This window comes from Notolepis coatsorum (assembly GCF_963971535.1).
Source record: "Notolepis coatsorum genome assembly, chromosome: 4".
In the NCBI taxonomy this organism is placed as follows: Eukaryota; Metazoa; Chordata; class Actinopteri; order Aulopiformes; family Paralepididae; genus Notolepis; species Notolepis coatsorum.
This window is the reverse complement of record NC_140168.1, coordinates 97978114-97995367: the sequence shown is the minus strand read 5'-3', so window position 1 is coordinate 97995367 and position 17254 is coordinate 97978114. Positions and strand designations below refer to the sequence as shown.

Genomic DNA, 17254 nt, shown 5'->3' with positions numbered 1-17254 from the left:
TAGGCAGGCTATATAAAGAATGACATCCTCAAGGCATGTAGATTTATAATATTTGAACTTAAAACTAGGCTACTTTTGCGTATACATTATATTCCAAATAAAATAAGTCCTGTCGATAGACTCACGTGCTGCTGACTTGAAATCAAATCGGCCCGACATTAAACAGCAGTCTGTTATAATCACATTTTTATGAGCTAATGAATACCGTTATATTGGACATTTGTATTAATTATATCAAGCGAAGAACTGAGAAATTTCGCACTACTGACTAGAGAGAGAGAGACGGCAACATTATCGTGTGGGGTTCACTGAAATCTAAACGTTGCGTGATTTGCCGAATCCAATGACTATCTTTGCCTCCCAACGCAGCGATACGCTAATCCAGCTGCAGCTCCCGCCCACCATTCTCATCAGCAAACCACAGGTCGCGCTGCAGCAGCGTCACACCCCAAATGAATCTCGACATCGCTTCAGAACACTACACATATAATGTTCACAGCAAACTGTAGTTGACGAATTCAGTACTTTTAAAGGTACTTTTATTTAAAAAAATTTTACCTTTTTTATTTTCATGTCAACGTTCACACACACAATATACGCTTACCTAGGATTTGACTTGATTCAACAGTCGGGGCAATGGCAAGCCGAAAACGGTCGAAAGTGTAGTTATTTGAAGTTTGGATTTTTTTTTCACGACTGAAGATTTTTTCAAGATTACATTTTTTTTAATTTATTTTTTTAGATTTTATTTTTGGCATTTTATCGCTTTATTGCTACTGAGCAGTCCAGTAGAGGGAGACAGAGTGGGGGGAAGACATTCGGCAAATAACGACGGGTTCGGGAGTCGAACCCGGGTCGGCCGTGTCGCGGCTGAACGCGCTATGTGGTTCGCCACTGGGGCGCCCGGTAGATTACATTTTGAGACTAAATGTGAAAGGTACCCATCCCTATCACCAGGTATGTTTTATTAACGTAGGTTGAATAATTCATATAAGAAAAACGATAGTGAAATCTCTCTTACCTTTCTCCACTGGTTAAAAATGCCAGGAACTGGTGAAACTTGCTGTGTGAACATATCCCTTGGACATGAACTGACGGTACGTTTTTTTTTTAATCCACTTTTTCTCCCATTTTCTATATTTTTCTCCCATCCCAATTTCGTATCATCCAATTCAACCCTCCCCTGTCACGAACGCTGTTTCTTGCCTCCCACAAGCCGGCTGCAATGTGGACTAAGTCATACATAGCACAAGTCCCCTCCGGTACTTGAGGTAACAGCAGTCGCATCTTTTCACCTGCGCAGCTCGATCTCTCAGTGGCGAGGAGTAACGCGTGGGAGGCTCACGCTGCCCCCGACACTTCCTGATTCTACTGCGCAGGCGCACCAACCGACCTGTAGGAGTCGCTGTCCACAACGCCCGATCCCCACCCATCAGTTTCCCACCCCCTAATACGGCCAATGTGTATTAGTATGAACGACCAGCTAAACTGAAAGCAATGTGGAGCGCTGGGCTCGAACAGGCAAGCCCAGCGTCTCCGTCATTCGTGGCGAGCGCCTTGCCCACTACGCCACGTAGCCGCCCATAACTGACGGTACGTTTTTATTGATATATCATTGGGATCCCCCTACGAAATTGGTCAACACGTCACCACACATTTTGGCCGGAGCTTAAAAATAAGTGTTGATAGAATTTGACGTTCTGAGCGCGGTGGACACCTTACGTCTGTGTTTATAATTAATGAATGGTAAAACGGATTATATTGAAACATAGTGCGAGTACTTACAACAACTATTCACACTTTAAACAGCCCATATTTATTTTGTCATACACAATGTTTATCTATTGGTTTTATCTAATGAAGACCGTTGTGCTTAGAGGGAATTATTTTCACAGGACATTATGACCAGAGAGATTTAAATATATCGGACTTCAACAGATTTTCCCGGTAAAAAAAAACTGTAATTACCGGACATCGGAAACCCTGGTCGTGATCCCTGTGGTTAAAGAAACCTCGCTCTACGCCAGCGAGTACTATTTGAAGCATGCGTTTTCCTTCAATACAGTGTGCTGTGACCTCTGCCCTACCAGGAGTCCAAGGCCTGTCTCTTTGTCCCACCCTGTCCTTCCTATAGGACAGATGAGCAGCAGGTCTCTCTCTCTATCTCTCTCTCTCTTTCTCTTTCTCTCTCCGTCAACATTTATTTGTCACATACACATTATACAAGTACAATGGCAGTGGCATGTTTGCTCTGCGAGCCTCCTCTAGAACTGTGTATCAAACAGGTTCACACAAGGTCCTTGAAGTGCTTAAAGTGCTTGATTTTTTACCAAAAAAAGTCTAGGCCTGGAATTCCTTGAACAGCTATTTTTTTAACAATGTGCTTAAAAAGTCATTGAAATTCAAATCAAGCATTCACATTGAAAGTTTTGTTCATCCATGATAAAATGTTTCTGAATTCTGTCTGTCTGCCTGTCTGTCTGTCTGTCTCTCTCTATCTCTATCTCTATCTATCTCTCTATTTATTATTCATCCACTGGCATCTATAGTCAGGCTGTGTATAATATCTCTTGCTGTGGCTCAGCTGGACTCAAACCATCACACCCTGAACCACACCTCACACACTCATGAGTCATTGGCATATTTCATAGTTTGTGTATGTGTGAGAGAGAGTGTGAGAGAGAGAGAAAAACAACAGACTGAGTGTGAGAAACAGTAAGACACACATGAACAGATGGATGAGCAGGTAGGCTGCTTGGTTGGTTGCTTGATTACCCTACAGTCGACTGAATTCACCCCAGAACACACCGAGAACCACCTAGTACACACATGTCCTCGTAGGGGGGGGGGTAAATCAATACGGCGTGCTGATATTATATTGATACAGTGAGGCAAGGTATCGATATAAAAATAAAATTATATATATATTTTTTTGCTTGACATTCCAATTCTACTGGAATATAAATGACTGGAATGAGGTGAACAGACGTATCATGGGGCTTCTGCTGAGTCCCACGTCTATGACCTCATGGGGCTTCTGCTGAGTCCCACGTCTATGACCTCATCACCTGAGGGTTGAGTCCCACGTCTATGACCTCATCACCTGAGGGTTGAGTCCGATTTCATACAGTCTTGTGAGAGTGGAGAGTGAGGACAGGAGTCTTAATACTGTTGACCGTTGAGTCTTAGTACTGTTGACCGGTGAGTCTTAATACTGTTGACCAGTGAGTCTTAGTGCTGTTGACCAGTGAGTCTTAAATACTGTTGACCAGTGAGTCTTAAATACTGTTGACCGGTGAGTCTTAGTGCTGTTGACCGGTGAGTCTTAGTGCTGTTGACCGGTGAGTCTTAGTACTGTTGACCAGTGAGTCTTAAATACTGTTGACCAGTGAGTCTTAAATACTGTTGACCGGTGAGTCTTAGTGCTGTTGACCGGTGAGTCTTAATACTGTTGACCGGTGAGTCTTAATACTGTTGACCGGTGAGTCTTAGTGCTGTTGACCGGTGAGTCTTAGTGCTGTTGACCGGTGAGTCTTAATACTGTTGACCGGTGAGTCTTAGTGCTGTTGACCAGTGAGTCTTAAATACTGTTGACCGGTGAGTCTTAGTGCTGTTGACCGGTGAGTCTTAGTACTGTTGACCAGTGAGTCTTAAATACTGTTGACCGGTGAGTCTTAGTACTGTTGACCGGTGAGTCTTAGTGCTGTTGACCGGTGAGTCTTAGTACTGTTGACCAGTGAGTCTTAAATACTGTTGACCGTTGAGTCTTAGTACTGTTGACCAGTGAGTCTTAGTACTGTTGACCAGTGAGTCTTAATGCTGTTGACCGGTGAGTCTTAGTGCTGTTGACCAGTGAGTCTTAGTACTGTTGACCAGTGAGTCTTAATGCTGTTGACCGGTGAGTCTTAGTGCTGTTGACCGGTGAGTCTTAATACTGTTGACCGGTGAGTCTTAATACTGTTGACCGGTGAGTCTTAGTGCTGTTGACCGGTGAGTCTTAGTGCTGTTGACCAGTGAGTCTTAAATACTGTTGACCGGTGAGTCTTAGTGCTGTTGACCGGTGAGTCTTAGTACTGTTGACCAGTGAGTCTTAAATACTGTTGACCGGTGAGTCTTAAATACTGTTGACCGTTGAGTCTTAGTACTGTTGACCAGTGAGTCTTAGTACTGTTGACCAGTGAGTCTTAATGCTGTTGACCGGTGAGTCTTAGTGCTGTTGACCAGTGAGTCTTAGTACTGTTGACCAGTGAGTCTTAATGCTGTTGACCGGTGAGTCTTAGTGCTGTTGACCGGTGAGTCTTAATACTGTTGACCGGTGAGTCTTAATACTGTTGACCGGTGAGTCTTAGTGCTGTTGACCGGTGAGTCTTAGTGCTGTTGACCGGTGAGTCTTAATACTGTTGACCGGTGAGTCTTAATACTGTTGACCGGTGAGTCTTACTACTGTTGACCGGTGAGTCTTAATACTGTTGACCGGTGAGTCTTAAATACTGTTGACCAGTGAGTCTTAGTGCTGTTGACCGGTGAGTCTTAATACTGTTGACCAGTGAGTCTTAATACTGTTGACCGGTGAGTCTTACTACTGTTGACCAGTGAGTCTTAATACTGTTGACCAGTGAGTCTTAATACTGTTGACCGGTGAGTCTTAATGCTGTTGACCAGTGAGTCTTAATGCTGTTGACCAGTGAGTCTTAATGCTGTTGACCAGTGAGTCTTAGTGCTGTTGACCAGTGAGTCTTAATACTGTTGACCGGTGAGTCTTCGACAAGTGCTGTTGACAGGTGAGTCTTAGTGCTGTTGACCGGTGAGTCTTAGTACTGTTGACCGGTGAGTCTTAGTACTGTTGACCGGTGAGTCTTAGTACTGTCTTTGCCCGTCAAACCCGGGTTTCGTCGCCAACAGCTGCCTACGTTGGAATTGCAATGACGATCGAATCCCGCCAGGTGGCCGTATCGCCTACCTTTTGAACTGGGGATATCCGTTGTCTTCCAGTACTGAGTTTACCTCCGGCTGCTTCCGCCTCGGAGTGGATCAGGACATAGCAATCGGGAGGAGATCTGGTGCCTCAGACCTATTCTTTCCCGTATGGTAGCCATGCCCAATATACACGAGTAATTGCAATCACCGTGGGACGACTGGGATTTATTGATGATTTTGTGAAGACGCATATGCAGGGAACAAAATAAGCACCCGCCAAACGGCAATGGCGTGTAGATTTCCTCTTTGGCTGGTAAATTACAGGGGCTACTCAGCCACTCTGGCGTGTAAAATAATTGGGAGCCATATGAGCATATTAGAGTATTCTATCAGGGCTATACAGTGCAAGCATTTGTAACCGAGTCCAGCGATTGTGCCAGTCATGTCTCCATTTTCCAGATTAAGTACAGAATGTAAGCTTTCAAATGATGTGTCATACATTGAAATCTGAGAATGTTATTATTATAATGTGCTCATTTAAAATCTTGTAGCAGTATTTTTTTCCCAGAGACTGAAGCAGGGAAAACTGCTCTCAAAGATGAGCCACATTTTAACACCTACACCTAGGGATGGGGCCTAACAAAATTAATAGTTTGTTTCAGGTTGCCGACCGACCCTGCCGATTTAGGTGCGACCCAATATATTTTATGAGTTTTTTTTTAAAAATTATAAAAAAAATTATTTTTTACTTATTTTTTTTTTTTTTTTTTTTTAAGAATAAAGTTTCATAGAAATCTTAGTCAAACATTTAGTATTATGGATATTAAACATGCTGGCAGAGTACATGCATCCATGTTGTTGTGAACATTTTAATTAAATAAAGAAATTCCCTATCCATAGTCGCCGTGGGAAAGAATAAAATAAAAAAATAAAATAAAATAAATTCCCTACCTACCCATGGCCAAACTGACAACCAACCTGAAACCAACTATTAATTTTGTTAGGCCTGGGTACCCGTCACATTTGAACCGATACGGTACCGGTACCTGTGAATCGATACCGGTACCCAACGGTACCTTTCTTCTGTACTTTAGTCTCTAAAAATGTAATCTACCTACCTCAGTCGTGAAGAAAAATATCCAAACTTCAAATAACTACACTTGCGACAGTTTTCGGCTTGCCATTGCCCCGACTGCTTTGTTGTTGAATCAAGTCAAATCCTAGGTAAGCGTATATTGTGCGTGTGAACGTTGACATAAAAAAAAAAAAAAAAAAAACGTTTTTCTTCTGTATCTCACGTGAATCGATACTCGGTAGTACCGACGTGTTTCGGTAAGTACCTTTTAAAAGTACAGAATTCGGTACCCATCCCTACCTACACCGGGTTTCTGCTGGGCGTAAACAATACCTCCCAACCACACCTCTCCCCTGAATAGTTAAGTGCTAATTAAGTGCTGTGACAGCCATGCTGTCATGACGGATCAGATACAAAATCAAACACTTTGTATTGTAGTAGTAATAGAACTACTAGTCTAAACTAATAGTAGTTTAGAACTAATAGGAACCCAAGGAGGACAATAACACTACCTTAGGCATACTGCACCTTATGTGGATACTGTGATACTGCGAATAATGGATATTTCAGTTAGTTAGATAGTAAATTATAACACTACCTTATGCATACTGCACCTTATGTGAATACTGTGAATATATATTTCAGTTAGTTAGATAGTAAATTATATTGACCTATTTGTTTACACTGCTTGTGTTGTTTTTACTACCTGTACCCCCCCTTCCCCCATGCTGCTATGATGTCTGAATTTCCCCAAGGGGATCAATAAAGGAATATCTTATCTAAATAATAATAGTATGTAATAGCAGTAGTATGATAATAGTATGTAATAGAAATATTATCATGTCATGACAAATCAGCAGACTGAGATATCAAATCAATTCAAGAGGTTTATTCGTCACATACATACCAGGGCATACAGTGAAATGCGGGTGGTCATGCCCACATCGATTGTGCAATAATACTAATAATAAAATAGACATAAAAAACAGGTAATAAGAAGGCATAAGATGTGTATGATAAAAATAGACATGCTAATACAATATACAGTTTCAACTCTGTCATTATGCTATACTACTATAATCTAAACTATACTATACAAGCACCACATCGGTTCTTTCCTTTAAAGTGACCTTTCCATTTTGTTTAAAGTGACATTTTGTTTATTCATCACATACATAGCATTGAGAACACAGATCTGTCCTGGGTTTTGAGCTCATTATCTGCGGAAGAAGTGCTTTCCACAACCAAACGAAGGATCTCTGACCAATAACGCGATATCCTGAAAAGACAAGTGTTTTTGTTAGATTGGTAGAATAGAATAGAATCTGTATAGTGCAGCAATGCAAGTTCACAGTTATTGTTGTAATGGAGAAGTGGGAGTTATGTCACCGGGGGATATGGGTGTGTGTGTGTGTCACATGGAAGTTTTGGTCACATTGGTTGGCAGTAACTTTGCAGTGAAATCCTTGTGACCAGCATGATGACCAGGCAACACGATCGCATGTAGGACGGCATAATTGATCAGAAATTCACAACCTGTTTTATGTCGGCCAGAGACAAAACGCTTGTGGGTCCGCGACTGTTTCTTCCTCTCACGTGGTGTCAGGCCATCCGTCTTGTAGTGTTTGAAAAGGCTTTTGAGAAGCCCATCGCTGATCCTAAACAAAAATGCTATTTTAATATGAATATAGAATACCGTCACTCAGTTCATTCCTAAACTGATATAAGATAAGATATTGATCCCCTTGGGGAAATGTTAACAATAGGGAAGAGAAACTTGAAAGCCTTTCAATATTTGTCAAAAACTTTACCTTTTGTGTTATATTATCCCGAATAATAAGCGTTATTAAAGAAATTCATACATGAACCTTGAACCCGATAGATCCATTCAGGAGTGTTGTTTTTAAGAATTCCAACGCTAGCGATGTGCATTACAAAATGGCCGCACAAAGACTACAATTCTCAGAATATCCAAAATGGACGCCCTCACGGGGACAATGGCCAACTCGAAGACTATCTAAACATACATCTACATCTACGTATACAATACAATATACAATCATAAATACACTTACCCATAAATGAAACAGAACGTTGGACGACAGACGACAACGTCGTGAAATCTGTATGTTGTCTGTGAAGCCACGCGTACGCCGTTGACTTTCTTGGTCTTTTGAGTCATCTCTGAAACATTTTGGCATGTTCCAATCATGGACAACAGACACATGTCCCTTTCTCTTGGTGTCAACGACGCGGTGTCCAATCTGTTTTGGTAGATTAACTCAACGACAATTTTTTTGAACAAGACAGGGCAGATCGTTCGGAATTTTCCTTTCGGCGTTTCTGGCAATTACAATCGAACGTTTGTATCTTTCTGAGTTCCTCTGCTATTTCGCTCTCCACCGTTAAACCAGACATATTTTCAACTGATCGCATGGTCGATTCAGCTGAAAAGCCCAATGATACAGTTTCAACGCAAATGTCTTTTTCTTCATCCTCGTCGTCTGACTGCATCGTCGTTGGATTCTATTGAATCTAAAACAAGTTCGTCTCCTCTGTTTCCCTTCTCGTCGTCGTCGGATGATGATGATACAGCTGGCCGCTCACCTGTACTGTCATTAGGGATGGGTACCTTTCACATTTGAACCGTACCTGTGAATCGATACCGGTACCCAACGGTACCTTTTTTCGGTACTTTAGTCTCAAGAAATTTAATTTACCTACCTCAGTCGTAAAAAATTAAATCCAAACTTCAAATAACTACAATTTCGACAGTTTTCGGCTTGTCATTGCTCCGACTGCTTTGTTGTTGAATCAAGTCAAATCCTAGGTAAGCATATATTGTGCGTGTGAACGTTGACATGAAAAAAAAAGTTTAAAAAAATAAAAAATTTATAATTTTTTTTATTTTTTTATATTTTTTTTTCGGTTTCTCACTTGATTCGATACTCGGTAGTACCGACGTGTTTCGGTTCGGTACCTCAAAAGTATCGACTTCTGTACCCATCCCTAACTGTCATCACTCATGTAGTCCGTAATGTACTCATGCATTAAATTCGAGGAGTCAATATTTCGTCCTTCTCTTCCTCTGTTAAGAGCAGCTGACAATCTCTGTGCGTCCATCGTTAACAGTGAAATGAGCAGCACGGCTCAGTGAATCTGAATATAAACACAGTGTGGGCGTACCTCTCAACGCGCAGACCATTCACATGCAAAAATGACCAGCCCCCCAGGCTCCGTGCAGAGGATGAATGAATGAATGAATGAAAACTTTATTTAACAGATTGCAGAATGGGTACAATACAGTACGGCTCAATACATACAATTGTTAAGGGGATGCAGACCTGAGAAAGACGTTTGTCTTGTTTCCATCAGGGTCCCCCATTTTCAATTCATATAGACATTTATGACATACACAACATACATGACATTTATGGCATAGGGACATATAGGTATTTAGTACTGATACATTTGTGACAAACGGTATTCAAATATACAGTAATGTTACCCCTAGATCCTGACAGAGTATATACATATGATGGGGAGGGGACTGTACATTAGGAGGGGGTGGGTGGGTGGGAGAGAAATATACATATGGCGGGGAGGGAATATATACATGCGGTGGGGAGGAGATTGTCTATTAGGAGGTGGTGGGGGTTTTGGGCATTTACGGTGGCCAGTTTCGAATTGCAGCCTCCCGTAGGTGCTCTTTAAGAGCGGTTTTGAATGTGGGCAGGGATTCACATTCCTTTACAGCTTTGGGTAGGGCGTTCCACATTGTTGTGGCATAATTGCGAAACGTGTTTAGTCCCTTGTTTGAGCCGAATCTGGGTTTAACATGATTTGTTGAGCTTCCTCTGGTGTAGTGGTTGTGGTATTCACTGACCTTTGGGAAGTATTTTGACATGTACATGGGCACCCCGGTCGTATAGTGTATCTTGTAGACCAGGCCCATTGCAAGTTGCTGTACTCTGTCGTCTACTCTAAGCCATCCTAGGTTGTCAAAGTGGGCAGGGGTGAGGTGGGTTCTGGGGTTCAGGTCAAGTAGTAGTCTGACCAGTTTGTTTTGTGATGTTTGTAATTTTGTTTTAAGCGCCTTTGAGGATCAGATTTCTGTCTCAAAAAAGCCTTTTTTAAACACAGATTTCTTACAATTAGAGTTATTATATCTGTTCGCTGTTATACTAAATATGTTCTTCAACACTTGAACTGTAATTATATATATATATATATATATATATATATATATATATATATATATATATATATATATATATATATATATATATATATATATATATATATATATATATATATAAAAGAGAAAAATAACCAAAAAAATAAATAAAAAATATTCCTTTTTTGAAGAACTCAAGACGCCGACTTGTAGGCACGGTTGCTGGTCTCGGTTAGGCGATTGCGATTATAATAAAAAAATATATAAGCAGCCCCACAGAAGTTTATTGTAAAATGCGGCTTGCATCTGGCCTACGCGGTGGGTGTTTTCGGGACACCGAGCCTGAAAATGTTTATTTCTACCTGGGAATCGATACCGCTACCCAACGGTACCTTTTTTTCTGTGCTTTACTCTCCCTCTCTGAAGTCTAAACTTCACAACACACAATCTAAAACCCCTTACCTCCCTCTCCCAAACCGATCTTGTATCTCAATGGGACTTCCTGGTTATATATATACCGTAATTCCTCTAATAGTAACCGGTATTCAATTAAAAACCGGGTCTCTATTAATGACCGGGTGCGCTGTTGAGCTAAGCAATTATAAGCCGGCCTCCTAATACAAGCCGGGTTTCATGTATATTAGAGGAATTACGGTATTTCCCTCAACGGATTTACCATAGGCAATATATTTTGTTATTGTTGTTATATGCTGGCCTGGCTGTGCAGTAAATACCATATAATGGTATGGTGTTAATGTTTACCAAGAGAGTAAGCCTACCTCAGAATTGTATAAAACGAAGTTATTATTATTATTATTATTATTATTATTATTATTATTATTATTATTATTATTATTATTATTATTATTATTATTATTATTATTATTATACCAGTATTGTGATTGCACTATTTTACTTTATTTAACTTTTTTTGACCACCTGTAATTGCACTGTTTACTACCGTATTTCATACAGTACTTGGTTTCAATAAATGAACCCAGTACATTTTACTGGGTTCAAACTGACACAAAATGTTGATTTATTCATTATGATCTGTTTGAAAATTAGAAATATAGGCCTCTCTCTTATACATGCCTCCTCCTAATACAAGCCTGGTATCCGCTACAGTTGAAACAAATACAAGCCGGGGTTACTATTAGAGGAATTACGGTATGCGATTTAATTTTTTTTTGCGATTTGATAATTGCATCATTCCAAATCGCGATTTTGATAAAAAGATTATTAATCGGGGAGCTCCAGTAGCTCACCACGTACCGCGAGTGCTATTTCAGCGCCGTGGACAACCGCGCTCGCGCGGATCTGGGGCTGAGCGCGTTCGAATCCCGGACGGCAGCCGTGCCTTTCCCAGAGTGTCTTTCCCCCCCATCTGAACCCTTTCAGCCTGCTTCTGTCGGTCGAACTTGACCAAGTATGAATGCGAAGAAAAAGCGATAAACGCTAAAAGAACCAGGTGACTGGTCAAAGTAAAAAAAAAAAAGATTATTAATCGTGCAGCCCTAGTCTGTCACATTTCACTCGCATTTGCGAACCAGAAAAATCATTTAGGAGCACAGTGTGCGAGTAATAGTCTTGCGTAGTGGGCGTGTCAACTGCGCAATTGTCATTTCATAATAGACACGAAGCAGCGTGGATTGGCTCTGTAACAACTCATCTCGAGTCACGCTGCTTCTATGTGCAACGAAAACTCTGCGAGCAGCAGTTCCAATTGTCTAACATGCTTTGCATCCTCGCCAGTTATACCCACGTCGCGCTAAAAACAATAACTACTGTAATGTTATCTGCTAACTGGGTACTCCAACTAAGCTAACCTGCTAACGCTAACTACTGCTAACGCTAATCACTGGGGACGCTCAGAGGCAGGGCTCTACGCTAACCTTTTCCCAAACAATTTAGGAGCACACAAAGAAATTTAGGAGCACACAAAAATATTTAGGAGCACAGTGAAAATATTTCAAGTAACAGAGTTTCTTTTATTTTTTCAAAAATAAATTTATATTTGTAATGTGCGTGCATGTGCAAACGGGAACGGGACACATCTGTGCAATAGCACATACCACCAAAGTCACTGGCCCACTGTGTGCATGTGTGTGTATCTGCGTGTGCAAACGGGAATGGGACACAGACATATTGTCATGAGATACTCTGCTTGTCGGCTAACTGCTAACGTGCGCGGACTGATGACGACATCAACATTCGCAGCAGCAAAACAAGTCTATTATATATATCTATGCTATTAATAGCCCGTCCATCGCCGCCGGGCATAAGAAGTTAATTAAACTTGACAGACATTATATCAACGATAATTATCGATATCGAGTTATATGAAAATAATTTTATAATTTTATCGCGATAACGTTTTTGGCCATATCGCCCAGCCCTACAGTGTTATGTTGTTCTCACGTCCGTTACAGCCAACACAACGACATACACTACTGCATCAACGTTATGATTAACAAAGCAAGGCATTCGTTTTGTTGCATTAACGTTATATTACTATTGCTATAGATAAATCTAGGTGTTCTAAAATCTATTGCTATTGGTAAGACTAGAATTAGTTACATAAAACTTAATGTTACTGTCTCGGAAAAGCCTCGCATAGCGCAATGGCGGACTTTCCGGAAGTAAAAAAGCAAATGAAAGCTTCCGATTGGTCATTTCCTTTCTTTCCCTTGAAACCAGTAGAAACCACTCTACTGTGATTGGACTGTTGGCTTGAGTGCAATGTGGGACTTGTAGTTTTTGAACGATTAGCAGCGGAGAGAAAAAAGCATGACTGAGGTTGTAATCTTCACTCGCACACTGTGCGAGTAATTGATTTTTTCCGGTTCGCACACACATATTTCTAGGGGCAAATGCGAGTAATATGGTCGCACTGTAGAGCCCTGAGAGGCATAGTGAGGGAAGGGAGGGCTGAGAATCTGTCTCTCTCCGTCTATCTCTGTGTGTCTCGCTCTCTCTCCCTCCATCTCTCTCCTGAACCTATTTCATTCAAAAGGAAGATATTGATGGACAGTAGCTATAGTATATAGCTCAGTAGCTGTAACAGAATAATTGTATTAATTACTATTGATTAAATAGCGTTTAAATTATAATGAATTAAATAATTGTATAAAGAATTTTCCATGTTCTGTCTAGTAGGCATGGGCCAATGTGTGATTTTGGTGATATGTGCTATTGCACAGATGTTAACCCTTAGTATGCACATGCACGCAAAGTATAATATGCATGTAATAAATAGTTTGTTAATAAACTTACTTGAAAAATGTTCACTGTGCTCCTAAATTTCTTTGTGTGCTCCTAATTTTTATTTTTATTTAGGAGCACATGTGCTCCCTGGGGAAAAGGTTAGCGTAGAGCCCTGTATATAGTAATAATAATAACACATGGCGATATACTAAAAAGCGATTTCAAATTTTTGGCTGGTAAAAAAAATCTGCCTGGCTGGTAGTTTTTTAAGGTGGCTGGTAAGCCAAAAAGTTAATTTTGTTCCCTGCATATGTATATGGTATATACCTTTGATTTGGAAGTATTTGGAGTTTCAGGCGAGCAACCCGAACGATTTGGGCATAATGCATATAACGCGTCATATCTTGCAATATATGAAAAAAGACTGGATTCTTTTGGAAAGGGCCGATGTTTAGCATGGAATAGCGCACAAACTACAGTATGTAGAAATTAACTGGTTAGTCAGTGTTGGACTATGAATAATGCCTGTCAAATGAGCCATACTATTGTCTCCATAGCTATAATACAGAACACACGATGGGTCCGCAAACATCGCTAAAATGGTCAATAACGCTGGCGCCATTGAGTAGAGATGGGCAAACAGCGTGGCGGTCAATGAGTTAATACTGTTGAGTGTTGACCGGTGAGGCACTTTGTGTTCAGACTTATATTTGCCAGCCAATTGAAATTATAGACGGCCATTGGCCGGTAAATGCCGGGTAACGGAAACCCTGAGAGAGACACACACACACACACACACACACACACACACACACACACAGACACACAGACACACACACACACAAAAATAGACACAAACACATAACTCACTGACACACACATATACTCTCTCACTCACACACAAACACATTAGATGAGAAGAGGGGGATGAGATCATAGTATCTAATGAGGCTATTGATCGACACGACTGAGTCATCCTACAGAAATTGTGTGTTTGTGTGAGAAGGGAACCACGTGAGTGAGTTTGTACGTGTGGCTTATGATGTCAGTACCAGGCTGGTTGTTTAGGTGTATATGATGACAGTACCAGCCTGGTTGTTTGGGTCTATATGATGTCAGTACCAGCCTGGTTGTTTAGGTCTATATGATGTCAGTACCAGCCTGGTTGTTTAGGTCTATATGATGACAGTACCAGGCTGGTTGTTTAGGTCTATATGATGACAGTACCAGCCTGGTTGTTTGGGTCTATATGATGACAGTACCAGGCTGGTTGTTTAGGTCTATATGATGACAGTACCAGCCTGGTTGTTTGGGTCTATATGATGTCAGTACCAGCATGGTTGTTTGGGTCTATATGATGTCAGTACCAGGCTGGTTGTTTAGGTCTATATGATGACAGTACCAGGCTGGTTGTTTAGGTCTATATGATGACAGTACCAGGCTGGTTGTTTGTGTCTATATGATGACAGTACCAGGCTGGTTGTTTAGGTCTATATGATGACAGTACCAGGCTGGTTGTTTAGGTCTATATGATGACAGTACCAGCCTGGTTGTTTGGGTCTATATGATGACAGTACCAGCCTGGTTGTTTGGGTCTATATGATGTCAGTAGTACCAGCCTGGTTGTTTAGGTCTATATGATGTCAGTACCAGGCTGGTTGTTTAGGTCTATATGATGTCAGTACCAGGCTGGTTGTTTAGGTCTATATGATGTCAGTACCAGCCTGGTTGTTTAGGTCTATATGATGACAGTACCAGGCTGGTTGTTTAGGTCTATATGATGACAGTACCAGCCTGGTTGTTTGGGTCTATATGATGACAGTACCAGCCTGGTTGTTTGGGTCTATATGATGTCAGTAGTACCAGCCTGGTTGTTTAGGTCTATATGATGTCAGTACCAGGCTGGTTGTTTAGGTCTATATGATGTCAGTACCAGGCTGGTTGTTTAGGTCTATATGATGTCAGTACCAGCCTGGTTGTTTAGGTCTATATGATGTCAGTACCAGGCTGGTTGTTTAGGTCTATATGATGTCAGTACCAGTCTGGTTGTTTAGGTCTATATGATGTCAGTACCAGCCTGGTTGTTTAGGTCTATATGATGACAGTACCAGGCTGGTTGTTTAGGTCTATATGATGACAGTACCAGGCTGGTTGTTTAGGTCTATATGATGTCAGTACCAGGCTGGTTGTTTAGGTCTATATGATGTCAGTACCAGCCTGGTTGTTTGGGTCTATATGATGACAGTACCAGGCTGGTTGTTTAGGTCTATATGATGACAGTACCAGCCTGGTTGTTTAGGTCTATATGATGACAGTACCAGGCTGGTTGTTTAGGTCTATATGATGTCAGTACCAGCCTGGTTGTTTAGGTCTATATGATGTCAGTACCAGGCTGGTTGTTTAGGTCTATATGATGTCAGTACCAGGCTGGTTATTTAGGTCTATATGATGACAGTACCAGGCTGGTTGTTTAGGTCTATATGATGACAGTACCAGGCTGGTTGTTTAGGTCTATATGATGACAGTACCAGGCTGGTTGTTTAGGTCTATATGATGACAGTACCAGCCTGGTTGTTTGGGTCTATATGATGTCAGTACCAGGCTGGTTGTTTAGGTCTATATGATCTCAGTACCAGGCTGGTTGTTTGGGTCTATATCATGACAGTACCAGGCTGGTTGTTTAGGTCTATATGATGACAGTACCAGCCTGGTTGTTTAGGTCTATATGATGTCAGTACCAGCCTGGTTGTTTAGGTCTATATGATGACAGTACCAGGCTGGTTGTTTAGGTCTATATGATGACAGTACCAGCCTGGTTGTTTAGGTCTATATGATGTCAGTACCAGGCTGGTTGTTTAGGTCTATATGATGACAGTACCAGCCTGGTTGTTTGGGTCTATAATGATGTCAGTACCAGGCTGGTTGTTTAGGTCTATATGATGACAGTACCAGGCTGGTTGTTTAGGTCTATATGATGACAGTACCAGCCTGGTTGTTTGGGTCTATATGATGACAGTACCAGGCTGGTTGTTTAGGTCTATATGATGTCAGTACCAGGCTGGTTGTTTGGGTCTATATGATGACAGTACCAGCCTGGTTGTTTAGGTCTATATGATGACAGTACCAGGCTGGTTGTTTAGGTCTATATGATGACAGTACCAGGCTGGTTGTTTAGGTCTATATGATGACAGTACCAGGCTGGTTGTTTATGTCTATATGATGTCAGTACCAGCCTGGTTGTTTGGGTCTATATGATGTCAGTACCAGCCTGGTTGTTTGGGTCTATATGATGTCAGTACCAGCCTGGTTGTTTAGGTCTATATGATGACAGTACCAGCCTGGTTGTTTAGGTCTATATGATGACAGTACCAGGCTGGTTGTTTAGGTCTATATGATGACAGTACCAGGCTGGTTGTTTAGGTCTATATGATGTCAGTACCAGGCTGGTTGTTTAGGTCTATATGATGTCAGTACCAGCCTGGTTGTTTAGGTCTATATGATGTCAGTACCAGGCTGGTTGTTTAGGTCTATATGATGACAGTACCAGCCTGGTTGTTTAGGTCTATATGATCTCAGTACCAGCCTGGTTGTTTAGGTCTATATGATGACAGTACCAGGCTGGTTGTTTAGGTCTATATGATGACAGTACCAGGCTGGTTGTTTAGGTCTATATGATGACAGTACCAGGCTGGTTGTTTAGGTCTATATGATGACAGTACCAGGCTGGTTGTTTAGGTCTATATGATGACAGTACCAGCCTGGTTGTTTAGGTCTATATGATGACAGTACCAGGCTGGTTGTTTAGGTCTATATGATGACAGTACCAGGCTGGTTGTTTAGGTCTATATGATGACAGTACCAGCGTTGGGTCTTTGCAG

General features: G+C 41.3%; 1 protein-coding gene across 1 annotated transcript in view; it reads left to right on the top strand.

Moving 5' to 3' along the window:
* Positions 1-17254, top strand: part of LOC311226624 (CLIP-associating protein 1-A-like) — a gene marked incomplete at its 3' end in the record, with an annotated part of 122506 nt that overhangs the window by 63037 nt on the left and 42215 nt on the right. The window lies entirely within an intron of this gene.